General features: G+C 38.5%; 1 protein-coding gene across 1 annotated transcript in view; it reads left to right on the top strand.

Annotated features, from left to right (window-relative positions):
* The window catches only part of dnajc17 (DnaJ (Hsp40) homolog, subfamily C, member 17), a 72402-nt gene that overhangs the window by 39858 nt on the left and 19444 nt on the right, over nt 1-13100 (top strand). The window lies entirely within an intron of this gene.

The following is a 13100-nucleotide window of genomic DNA, read 5'->3' as shown; positions in this document are numbered from 1 at the left end:
GATGCATACAGTGATAGCAACACACAGTCACTGTCCACTCTCACATGTGCATGAAACTCAGCATCTTAACCCGCACGCAAACGTAACTTTAATTGGAAAGTAACGAGTGTGTAAACGTGGGCATTGTGCTTCTGTGCATGAGCGTTTGTCTTCATGTGAAGTTTAACAAAACTATAATGTTACCGCAGCGTTCCAGATGATTCCTATGGCTTTGGCATTCAATCTAAATAACATATTTCATCTATCCGTCAGATGGAAGTATGTAAACATGAAGGTTTTGCCTGTGCAAACACATGCTGGTGAGGCTCCTGAATAATGCCCTCAGTGGGTTTGTTTGAGTTGGAGCACACGCACGCGAGCCGCTCTCTGGACCCCCAGCGCGAGACTCATTAAGATCTGACCCTCAGACGCAGAGGCGTGTGTAATGTGTGTCTGGCACGAGATCCTGCGCAAACACACCAAAACAAGGGTTCCTGATCACAGCCTCTCTTCCAGCCTCTCCTGCACATTTAAAGGGGACATATCATGCAAATCTGACTTTCTCCTTGGTATAATGCCCTTTTCACAAGATGTAAAATAAGTCTCTGATGTCCCCAGAGTGTGTGTGTTAAGTTTTAGCTCTAAATACCCCACAGATATTTTTATATAGCATGCTAAAATTGTCACTTTTTGAGGGTGAAAAAAAACGCACCGTTTTGTGTCTGTCCCTTTAAATGCAAATGAGCTGCTGCTCCTGGCACAGGGGGCGGAGCTTCAACAGCTTGTCTCCTGAAAACTTTTAGCCTTTTATGTTCAAACCGGAGTCAGACAAAGATGGAGAGATTTAAGAAGAAGTGACAACATGTAGACAACATTTCTGAATGGTTAGTTTATGGTGTAGTTATCTTCTAGTCATTGATTAGCATATTCTGTCATGATAATCTATAAATCGCGTTCCCGGCGGCGGGGGGTTTATGTAAATTCTAGGGTTGGTGATGTCACTAACCGGGAGGAATGTGGTGTAGTCTCTACCAGCCGTTTGTTGTAGTCCTTAAAAAGCTATTTCTGTAAAAGCAAATATATCCCTTTGCATTGAACTTTGAGCGTTGTAACTTTGCAGATGTTGTTTATGCTCAAACAGCAACATTACACACTAACTAAAGTTAGAAAAGTCAAATCATAATCAACCACCCCTTTAAACCTTTCTCTGCAAGCATTAAAAAAAATAAGCCGATCAGATTTCGCTCTCCTTCTGACAAAGGAAGTGGATCTTGTTATAATATCACCGGCCCTTAATGTGATTGGCCTGTTGCCGGAGTTTCCGAAGCTTGTGTAAAGGCTCCGCCCTCTTCTGAACGGAGGCGGAGCAACAGCTCATTTGCATTTAAAGGGACACACACACAAATGGTGCGTTTTTGCTCACACCCAAAAAGGAGCAAATTTGACAAGCTATGATAAATGCTCTGGGGGGATTTTAAGCTGAAACTTCACAGAAACATTCTGGGGACACCATAGATTTATATCACATCTTGTGAAAAGGGGCATTATATGTCACCTTTAACATCTTTAATTGCTCAATATAGACACAGCCGTTTTTCAGTTGCAAAGGTGTTCTGAGAGAGTTTAGCATGTTGTAAGGTGGTTGCTAAGGTAATCTTTGGTTGCTAGGTGGTTGCTAAGGTAAAATCAGGTTGCTAGGTGGTTTCTTATATTGTGTAGAATCGTGAGACTTCAGTGTTATTAATACCTGGTTGTGTAAAATTCTGTTGATAAATGGTGTTACCATACTGTATTGAACCTATATTACCATATTGTTCTTGATATAGCCTAGTTTATTTGGAAGGGGATCTAAAACTACTTAAAGAATCGGATTCCTATCCTTGTGAATTAGTGTTTTTCCTGCTGGCTTTTCTCAAACAGGTCTTTTAAAGGGTCGTAAACCTCTTTAATCCAATCTAATCCAGCAACAAATGTGGTCCAGGCCTCCAGTTACATGAGTAGAGTAGCGATGAAAGCCACTGATAAGGAGTCGAGTGGAAAATGAGTCCGGTGTCCTGGATGTGGGATGCAAGTTTGAGGAGAGTTTGACTGATGTGAAAGGCAAATGTTCGTATATTTTCTTGCATCTCAGTTTAATGTTCACTACGAGAACACGACTGTTCAAAGGTTTAAGCTCAGTGAGATTTTTATTTTGAAAGAAATTATTTTATTCAGCAAGGACACATTAAATGTATCAAAAGTGACAGTAGGGGCGTGAGATACAGTATATAGACTATGATAATATCGGGATTGTTAATGATGTGTGATCTGACATAGAGTATATCCCTCCTCACTTTACAACATCTAGAGAGCACAGACATACGCTACACGATAAAGTAACTAGTGTGTGATTTACTCTATTAAAATGTGTTAATAATGGCCTCAATACTCAAGATAAGGGGCAAAAATACCTCTGTCTTTTATAGTTATGTAATTTAATATAGTTAATTAATATCACATGAATAGTGGTGTTTTTTTCTCCAAATATCATCATGCTTACAAATGTGAAATTGATTTAATAAAACAAGAAGTTAATATTAATTGACACAAAATTGCCTATTTTTGCTCTATTTCGCCAATGAAAATAGTTTCAGACAAAACCACAGGACTGTTTTGCGTCTCTGAGCGACACACTGGTGTTTCATTACTGAATGAACGAATCGGTTGAATGAATGATTCAGTGACTCACTCATTAAGAATCAGCCGTTTAAATGAATCGGTTGAATCTCAATGACTCACTCATTAACAGTGACTTGCTGGTTTTAGTTTCTGATTATTTTTATTATTTAGTTACTGATTTCATTTGATTGGTAACAGCCCAATTGTGTCTTATTATAATAATTGAATTTATTGATTAAATGTAAGAATATTACACAAAATATGATGCGTACATGTAATTAGGTTAGTAAAATGGCTTTATAAAGGTAAAAATGCCCATAAAAGGTAAAAATCAAATTAAACTCATTGGAAAGATGATTTCTGTCACTGCTGTGAACTGAACCGCACATAATATGAAGAATATCAAAAACATTAGGAGTCTCTTGACTCAAGGTATAGACACAAATATTCTATAGACACTAAATATTGTTATTGATAAAATCCCAGAAAATATTGAGATATCTTTTTTTTTCTTTTTTTTGCAGTAAAGACATTTATATTGCTCAAAAAAATCTATTTTAAACAAATGCTGTTCTTTTGAACTTTCTATTCATCAAATAATCTGTTTAAATAAACTGTTTTCAACACTGATAATAATCATAAATGTTTCTTGAGCATCAAATAATCATATTAGAGTGATTTCTGGAGGATCATGTGACACTGAAGACTGGAGTAATGATGCTGAAAATTCAGCTTTGATCACAGGAATAAATTACATCTTACAATACATTCACATATTTTAAATTGTAATGGTATTTCACTGTTTTTACTGTATTATTTGATCAAATGGTGAGCAAAAGAGATTTTTTCCGAAATCTGACTTACATCAAACATTTGAACACTGATGTAACTCATTAGTTGTTTGAGTTTGTGGCTTGTACTTAAACTTATATATATATATAGCCATTAGCAGCCCTGAAATGAAACACTTTAAACAAGGCTGTCTGGAAATCTCTTGCCATATGAAGTGTGATGTAGCGAGCCGTCATTAGAGATTCTCAGCACACCATATTTAATCCGTCTGGCTGTTGTTCAACTCTTGCATTAATGCCCCAGGTTCCTCGTTTAGGGCGGATAAGGTCCACATTCTGGGGTTTTAACAGAATTATGTGTATGAATGTTATTATGACAACGGACTCTGAGTGCCGATTGCTTCATCGGGCCGCACATTAGAGGTCGTGTCACTGGAGGTCTGAGGTGTGTTTCCCGAACAGCGCCGTAACTCGCTGCTTCACTACTATAGTGCGATCATCGTTGAAGAGATCAAATCTCTAGTCACGACTGTTTCCCGAAATCGCGCTGTCGCAACTCAACCACGTTGGTTTATATCGTCACACACGTGGTGGAGTAATAACTTATTTTAATGAATTGTTTGAGACTTTTTGCTAAATAGCGTACATGACATCTGAGGACTATTTCTCATTTTTCTCAGTTATTTTGCTTTATTTCATTGTTACGCACATTCACACATGCGCACTCTTCAAAAACAGTGCTTTAAATCTCTTGACAAACTAAAAGATGTAAATTACATTATGTATTCTTAATAAAAGACACGGGTTGTACTGAATGTCAGCCTGCTTATTTTGCTCAAGATAAGGATTTATTGAGTCCACATGTCATGCAATCTAGAAACTCCTCTTCTAACCACAGGTCGAGATCTGTCGCTCAAACACACAACTCTGCGATGCTGTTTGCGAATGTTCGTTAGAACGATGTTTTCGGGAAACACCGACTCGTTAAACTGCTGATAATGATGGAACTTGTGACCATAGTTGTGTAACGGTGCTTTCGGGAAACACACCTCTAGCCGAGCATCCCATAATTCCTCTAAACTCAGCTGTGATTGTGGAGGAGCAGGAGCGCAGACACACAATCACTCTCTCCGAGTGTTAAATTGTGGGGGATTCTGGGAAACCAGCGTTGCTTCAGACCAGCCACTTCTGGTTTTAGTGATAAGGGACTTTCTGCAGCTGGTCTTTGCTCTTGGGTGGACTGAGATCGGGTGGTGACCACACACACACACACACACACACACACACACACACACACACACACACACACACACACAGGGGCTTGATGCAGCTGTGTTCGAGCTCAGGATGAATCTCAGTATTAGTGATTGTTCTGGTTATATAACATTGTTTGTTATCTTGTTGTTAAAAATGCGTTTGTCACTTCGTCAGATAACCAAACTGTTGTGTGATTTAACACTATTTAGCTGTGCGCAAGATATAATTATTTATTCCCTTGTTTTAGTTAATTCAAAACGAGGGAACGAAATTATAATATTGTGCTCACGATTTAGTAAAACAAAAGAACGAATTATTATATTGTGTGCACCTCCTTTAGTAAAAGGAGGAAACGAATTATTATATCGTGGCATTTACTTAAAACTAAGGAATGAATTAGTAAATCATGCCCACGATATAATATATATATATATGTGTGTATGTATATATATATATATATATATATATATATATGTATATGTTTTCCACATGTCATGTGCAGGGCTCCGTTTAAACTTATTTTATTTTATTATAGGCAAGATTTCTCATTTTCATTTAGTTTAACTTGATGGACTAAAATAACTAAAACTGAAATAAATATTAATAAAAACTATACAGACATTTTTTAAAAAACGAATAAAAAAAACAAAAACATGACTTTTTTTAACTACAATATACAAATAAAAACTATAAAAAAATCTATAATATAATCTCTATGGTGCTAAATTAACACAGGCTGAAATTAAGTAATTACTTAAATTAGGGCTGTTTACTTAAATTATTATTATTATTATTATTATTAATTTAAGGGAAATTTGAAAAATTAAGATTATATTGCAATATATTGCTATTGTACTGTAAAGTAAAAAAAAAGAAAAAAAGTTTGAAATTATGTTAATGTGATAATAAATTGACCATGATTTTATTTAGATAAATCATTGATTCCTATCATGGCCATTTTCATATTTAATATCTGAATGTACATGATTATAGCGTGTAGCCCAGAGCAGGAGTTTGAGGACTTCTGGCCTCCGTGTTGCGTTTAACTGTTCCCTCCACACGGCCCTGACTATAAATCTACATTATTTGGATTGGATTTAGTTTCACGTCTTTAGTTCTTGGGGTTCGTGTCTCAGAGCTGTGATAAACTCTCAGGGGTTGCGTGATATATGAAGGTTGTGAAACTTCCTGGACTGTGAAATAATAAATGACTAATAAGAGGTTTTTGGAGTGTGCACTTATTTTTGTATTTTTTTTTAAGTGAATGTTTGTACTTCTCATTCCATAAGAGAAATCACCTTGTTCAGCAGAAATGCACTTTGCACGATTTAGGGTTTTCACACACTCCAAACACTGGCTTCACTAAAGCACTCGACGTTCTGTACGTGTTGAACATGTAAACGTGTTTGAGACTAATAGATTCGTTCCCAGTAGCTTCCCTCTGGCTCCTCTTGTCCGTTTGGGATTAAACATGTCAGTTTGCATTGGTAGAAGCTTCGAAACTTCCACGAGGATTGTTGCGTAAACGCTCTTCCCAGAACATTTGCTCGTAAATCACGGCGATCTCTCTCTCGGTGATCTACGCGTGTTGTTTCAGCGAGATAAAAGTGCAAACTCAGTGTGTCTGTTTTTCTTTGCTGTCAAATGCATCAGCGTTCCTGCCAGACACAACATGAACCAGATGGATCGACTATTTCGGGGAGTTTTCCTTTTTCAGCCATATCTGTAGACCTTGACTGAAACGTTCATTCTTGCCCAAAATAAATTCATTTGCGGGTCGTGTTTGGCTCTTGGCAGCCGCAGGTTTGTTCTCGTTCCCCTGACAGAGGAATTTCTGGGAAGGCCAGCGGGATCTCAGTGCTGGATGGGGAAGTTGACCTGTGTTGGCTTGTGGTGAGAATGCTGATTTTTAGATGAGGCAGGGATATTAGTTTAACCATAGATGCATATCTGTGCATTTTGGGATGCTATTATTGAGTTTTTCTGCTACGCTCTTAAAAATAAAGTTTCCAAAATGTTTTTTCCCCACAGAAGAACCATAGAAGATTTAGTAAAACGAGGAAACATCATAATAACATGCGCACGATTTAGTAAAACAAAAGAACAAATTATTATGACATAGCACGAGTTAGGAAAACGAGCGAATGAATTATATTGTCAATTTGTGCAATTTGGGATGATATTGAGTTTTTCTGCTACGCTCTTAACAATAAAGCTTTCAGAAAGTTATTTCCCCACAGAAGAACCATTTTCAGTTCTCCTAAGAACCGTTCAGTGATCAGCTCTTAAACCTTTTTTCTTGGGGTGTGTTCACACTTGTAGTTTGGTTCGTTTGGTCAGGAACAAAAAAAGCAACATTTAGTTCTGGTGCGCTTAGCGTTCAAATCGCCAATTTAACACCGAAACTAAAGGCATTAAGATATGTTCACAACCTGATTGCTTTTAGTACGTATATTTCATGACTGAACTTACCGAACATCCAAAACTATGTTGTGCGCTGTGCTAAATGTGCTTGTTGTATGTGCGTATTCTTCATATGATGGTATTTTGTCCTGAAACTCACGAAGAGCTTAAAAATGTGTAAAGGAGTCAAAACATCAACTATGACGAGGAAAAAGGCATGCTTGAGCTTTCTGTCCTTTTCTTGTGACATCATTTCCTGATTTTGGTTTGTTTACATTAGGGATGCACCAATATGAATATTTTGGCCGATACCGATAATTTTTTATGTTTAAAAGCGGATAACGGATATATTGGCTGCTTAAATCTAAATCCAAATTTTCATATAATTTTTGAGAGCCTCATTACAAAAACTAAAGTCTCACTAATAAAGCAACACTAAAGATTATTTTTTACCTTAAAATAATGTTTCCAAAATGGTTTCAGTGGTTCATCAGGTCGCATCAGGCACTTCTGTCTCCGCTTTGCGTCCCTATATCGGCTATAACCGCACTATGCACGTTTGCCGGATCGGGTCGCGTTTCTGTAGTTCGAGTGAGACATAAGAAACTACAAATTTGACTTGCTTTACGGCAAGCATTACAATAGTCATTATTTAGTTTTTCTTCGTTTCTGATGTCGCAATACATCATACTTTCATGAAATCATGCAACATACTCTACCTTGTCTGTGGACATCATTATTTCCAAAGCCGGAGCTGGATGAACAGCGGTTGGCTAAATTATTAATTACGACAGCGGTAATGGACAATTCCGCTTCCAACCTGTAGGGGGACCGCAGAGGAAAAGTGCTTTGCTGTTGCTTTAAAAGCCATGATCCAAACTCACAATTATAATGTTCTCACATATAATGTTATATGTGTGTCGCTCATAATTTATATTTGTGTTAAATCCATTATTTAATGTTATTAATCCACAATTAAAAGCGGTTGAATATTAGTGTAACCCTTCGCTTTACTCTGGGGTGAAAGTGAGTTTGTTTCTGGGCTTAAAACACTTTAGCTCCGGGTTAAAGCCAGTGTGAAAATCTTTACAAACTCAATGAATGATTACCATAGTATTTAGATAATACTCCAATGTACTACGAAGAATACCATAGTATTAATATGCTGCACCTCCATAATCATATCCCAGCGATTATTATTAGTTTTTCTGTGGCTGTCAGTGTCAACAGTTTGAGAGGTTGCAGTTAATTTAGTAAGTCTGTCCGTGAATAACTCCGAACGCAAGCCGAATCCGTGAGTTACCGTATTTCATACTGACATTCTGACAGAAGCCAGTCGGTGTTTCATCAGCGCTGTCAGATTGATCTGAAATGAGTGTGTGTGTGTGTGTGTGTGTGTGTGTGTGTGTGTGTGTGTGTGTGTGTGTGTTCAGTAGCGTTTGGAGACACTGTCAGACGTAATTATGATAATGAAAGGAATGCTGGAGTTGTCAAAACGAGATATTAAAACCCTTAGTTTATATTTCTCATGATACTCTTCTGATACTCAGCTGTAAGAGCTTCCAGATGTGATGGTGAGATGATTTCCCTCATCTTTTCTAGCGCTTCTTGTCGTTTGTGAAGGAGAACGGCGTGTTTCTGCTGGAAACGGGCTGGTTTTGATGATGAACAGCTCCTAGCGTGCGTTACGCTTCTGAGAAGTCGGCTAAAGCTCGGGAATAGGAGTTGCTGCTTATGACTTATTGGACGATGTCCATTGTTTTAATGTCAATAATAAAATAACGAGGATCTCCCCCGTCCACCGTTTCCATCCTGACGTGAACGGAGAAATATCCCTCTTGCTTTTTCCATGCTTTTCAAATCCGTCCCAGGTTTACTTTTCTTTCATTCTCCATTCGCTTTGATTGATTGAGCTTTTTATGGTCTAGATGCTTATAAGTATAACTCATATTTTGAAAGTACATCCAGTTCCCGTGCAATACTAATGCATGTTATTCTTGTTAACTCTTTACTGAACGGATTTCTGCTAGATGTATATAGTAGTCAACATTTAAAGTGGATCAAAACCTTTCATTAAAGTTGTTCATGAATTTTGAACAATAGCCGTTCTTGTCTTAGGACAAACTTCATATGTTGTGTATTTTGAACCAGTTCTTGGTCGCACAATGACGTGAAGAAACTGGGTTATTATCGTTAACTAAAACGAAGACCATAAAAACATTTTAGTTACTTAGAATAAACTAAAAGTTAACTTAAATAAAAATAAAAACTTATTTTATTAGATGTTTCCATAGCAGACTGGTGGGAGTGGCCTTGGATATCATCATTCCCAGTGCATTATGGGTGTTGAAGTTTACTTACATATTTGGCAAGTGAAGACAACAGTCGTTTTTTTCTCTGTTTTTCTATTGTATATGTAGCCAAGTTTTATTAAAAGTCCATTTTGCTAATGGTGAAATAACTCTTTAATCGTTTACTGTCTTTAAGAGTAAAAGCACTTTGAGTCGCTCTGTGGTAATCCAGCTTTTAATGTTGTTTATGTGTGTGGTGTTTTTAATCTGCTTTAACACAAAGCATGTGTAAATTAATAAGTCGACAGCATTGCTGAGTATTTTCTCCTTAAAACTGCAGTGAACCAAAGACAGTCTCAAAAACACGCTTTGAAATCGCTGGTGTTTCTGACGCCACAAACTACCTTGTAACCAATCAGATCAACGTGTGATCGTCAACCAGTGGATCTCTGAGCTGAGTGAGTGAGTGGAGGCGGTGCTCATTTGCATATTCATAGAACCGCGAATACCAAATGAGGCAAGGGTGTCGAGTTACGTTCAAGATATTTTAAGACATGAAGACATTTTTACGTTTAAATGTAATTTTGGTGATCAAAGATGAGTTTTAAGGGATAAATTGATATATACAGTCCCCTCCAAAAGTATTGGAACAGTGAGGCCAATTCCTTTCTTTTTCCTGTAGACTGAAAATATTTGGGTTTGACATCAAAATATGAATATGAGACAAGAGATCAACATTTCAGCTTTTATTTCCAGGTATTTACATCTGGATCTGATACACAACTTAGAAGATATAACTTTTTGTTTGAACCCACCCATTGCTCATGTGACCAAAAGTATTGGAACAGATTAACTTAAAATAGATTAAAGTGAATAGGACTTAATATTTAGTTGCAAATCCTTTGCTTGCAATAACTGCATCAAGCCTGTGACCCATTGACATAACCAAACTTTTGCATTCTTCTTTTGTAATGCTTTTCCAGGCTTTCACTGCAGCCTCTTTCAGTTGTTGTTTGTTTTGGGGGGCTGCTCCCTTCAGTCTCTTTTTAAGCAGGTAAAATGCATGCTCTATAGGGTTTAAGTCTGGAGATTGACTTGGCCAGTCTAAAACCTTCCACTTCTTGCTTCTAATGAACTCCTTTGTTGTTTTGGCACTGTGTTTTGGGTCGTTGTCTTGCTGCATGATGAAGGATCTCCCAATCAGTTTGGTTGCATCTTTCTGTAAATTGGCAGACAAAATGTTTCTGTACACTTCTGAGTTCATTTTGCTGCTGCCATCATGTGTTACATCATCAGTGAAGATTAATGAGCCCGTCCCAGAAGAAGCCATGCAAGCCCAAGCCATGACATTACATTACCTCCTCCGTGTTTCACAGATGAGCTTGTGTGTTTAGGGTCATGAGCAGATCCTTTTTTTCTCCAAACTTTAGCCTTTCCATCACTTTGGTAAAGGTTAATCTTTGTCTCATCAGTCCATAAAACTTTGCCCCAGAATGTTTGAGGCTTGTCTCTGTACTGTTTGGCAAATTCCAGCCTGGCCTTCTTATTCTTCTTGCTAATGAGAGGTTTGCATCTTCTGGTGTAGCCTCTGTACTTTTGTTCATGAAGTCTTCTGCGAACAGTAGATTGTGATACCTTCACTCCTGCCCTCTGGAGGTTGTTGCTGATGTCACTAACAGTTGTTTTAGGGTCTTTCTTTACAGCTCTCACAATGTTTCTGTCGTCAACTGCTGATGTTTTCCTTGGTCTACCCATTCGAGGTCTGTTACTTAGTACACCTGTGGTTTCTTTCTTTCTCAGGACATTCCAAATGGTTGTACTGGCTATGGCCAATGTTTGTGCGATGGCTCTGATTGATTTTCCATTTTCTCTCAGCTTCACAATTGCTTGTTTTTCACCCATAGACAGCTCTCTGGTTTTCATGTTGGTTACACGTCTAACTATAATGAATGCAGTCTGCACAGGCAAAACCAAAATCTGAAACTGAGCGCAGACATTCAGTGCTATTTATTGTTTGAATAATCAATGTAATAGGACACACCAGGGCAACAAAACACACCTGACAGTCACATGTTCCAATACTTTTGGTCACATGAGCAATGGGTGGTTTCAAACAAAAGATTGTATCTTCTAAGTTGTGTATCAGATCCAGATGTAAATACCTGGAAATAAAAGCTGAAATGTTGATCTCTTGTCTCATATTCATCTTTTGATGTCAAACTCAAATATTTTCAGTCTACAGAAAAAATAAAGGAATTGGCCTCACTGTTCCAATACTTTTGGAGGGGACTGTATATATAATAAAGCGTGTAATTTTAGTCCTAGTCGCACTTGCTTTAGACATTCGTCGTTATTCTGTCCGATGATATATTGCCATGGTTCCCGTGTATCAGGCATGAATCCCAGCAGACGAGCGAGTGTGTGTTCTCCTGTTAGTTCAGCAGGGAGTGTTTCATCCTCACACATGTGAAGTATCACGTTCCCTCACGTCTCCAGCTGTCAGGAGAAACACAGCGCTGCCTTTACTACAGAAATAGCAACAGTTTAGACGTGTAACCCTCTCTCTCTCTCTCTCTCTCTCTCTGTCTCTCTCCCTCTCTCTCTCTCTCTCTCTCTCTATCCCTCTGTCTCTCAGTCTCTCTCTCTCTCTCTCTCTCTCTCTCTCTCTCTCTCTCTCTCTCTCTCTCTCTCTGTCTCTCTCCCTCTCTCTCTCTCTCTCTCTCTCTATCCCTCTGTCTCTCAGTCTCTCTCTCTCTCTCTCTCTCTCTCTCTCTCTCTCCCTCTCTCTCTCTCCCTCTCTCTCTCTCTCTCTCTCTCTCTCTCTCTCTCTCTCTCTCTCTATCCCTCTGTCTCTCAGTCTCTCTCTCTCTCTCTCTCTCTCTCTCTCTCTCTCTCTCTCTCTCTCTCTCTCTCTCCCTCTCTCTCTCTCTCTCTCTCTCTCTCTCTCTCTCTCTCTCTCTCTCTCTCTCTCTCTCTCTCTCTCTCTCTCTATCCCTCTGTCTCTCAGTCTCTCTCTCTCTCTCTCTCTCTCTCCCTCTCTCTCTCTCCCTCTCTCTCTCTCTCTCTCTCTCTCTCTCTCTCTCTCTCTCTCTCTCTCTCTCTCTCTATCCCTCTGTCTCTCAGTCTCTCTCTCTCTCTCCCTCTCTCTCTCTCCCTCTCTCTCTCTCTCTCTCTCTCTCTCTCTCCCTCTCTCTCTCTCTCTCTCTCTCTCTCTCTCTATCCCTCTGTCTCTCAGTCTCTCTCTCTCTCTCTCTCTCTCCCTCTCTCTCTCTCTCTCTCTCTATCCCTCTGTCTCTCAGTCTCTCTCTCTCTCTCTCTCTCTCTCTCTCTCTCTCTCTCTCTCTCTCTCTCTCCCTCTCTCTCTCTCCCTCTCTCTCTCTCTCTCTCTCTCTCTCTCTCTCTCTCTCTCTATCCCTCTGTCTCTCAGTCTCTCTCTCTCTCTCTCTCTCTCTCTCTCTCTCTCTCTCTCTCTCTCTCTCTCTCTCTCTCCCTCTCTCTCTCTCTCTCTCTCTCTCTCTCTCTTTCTTAATTATGGTTAAAGATTTGTATATTTTTTATATATATTTTTTATATATTAATATTTTTTCTTAATTGCTGATTGCAAATATTGAAATTTCTAAACTTCTAACTTCTTAATTGCTACTGGATATAAGCCTCATTGATCTTTTAGCCTATACATCATACATTTTATTGCATTCTGTGGGGGAATTAATTTTTTTAA

Source organism: Scardinius erythrophthalmus (assembly GCF_964197995.2).
Source record: "Scardinius erythrophthalmus genome assembly, chromosome: 19".
Lineage (NCBI taxonomy): Eukaryota > Metazoa > Chordata > Actinopteri > Cypriniformes > Leuciscidae > Scardinius > Scardinius erythrophthalmus.
Note: the sequence above shows the minus strand (reverse complement) of the source record. Positions and strands in the feature narration are given on the sequence as shown.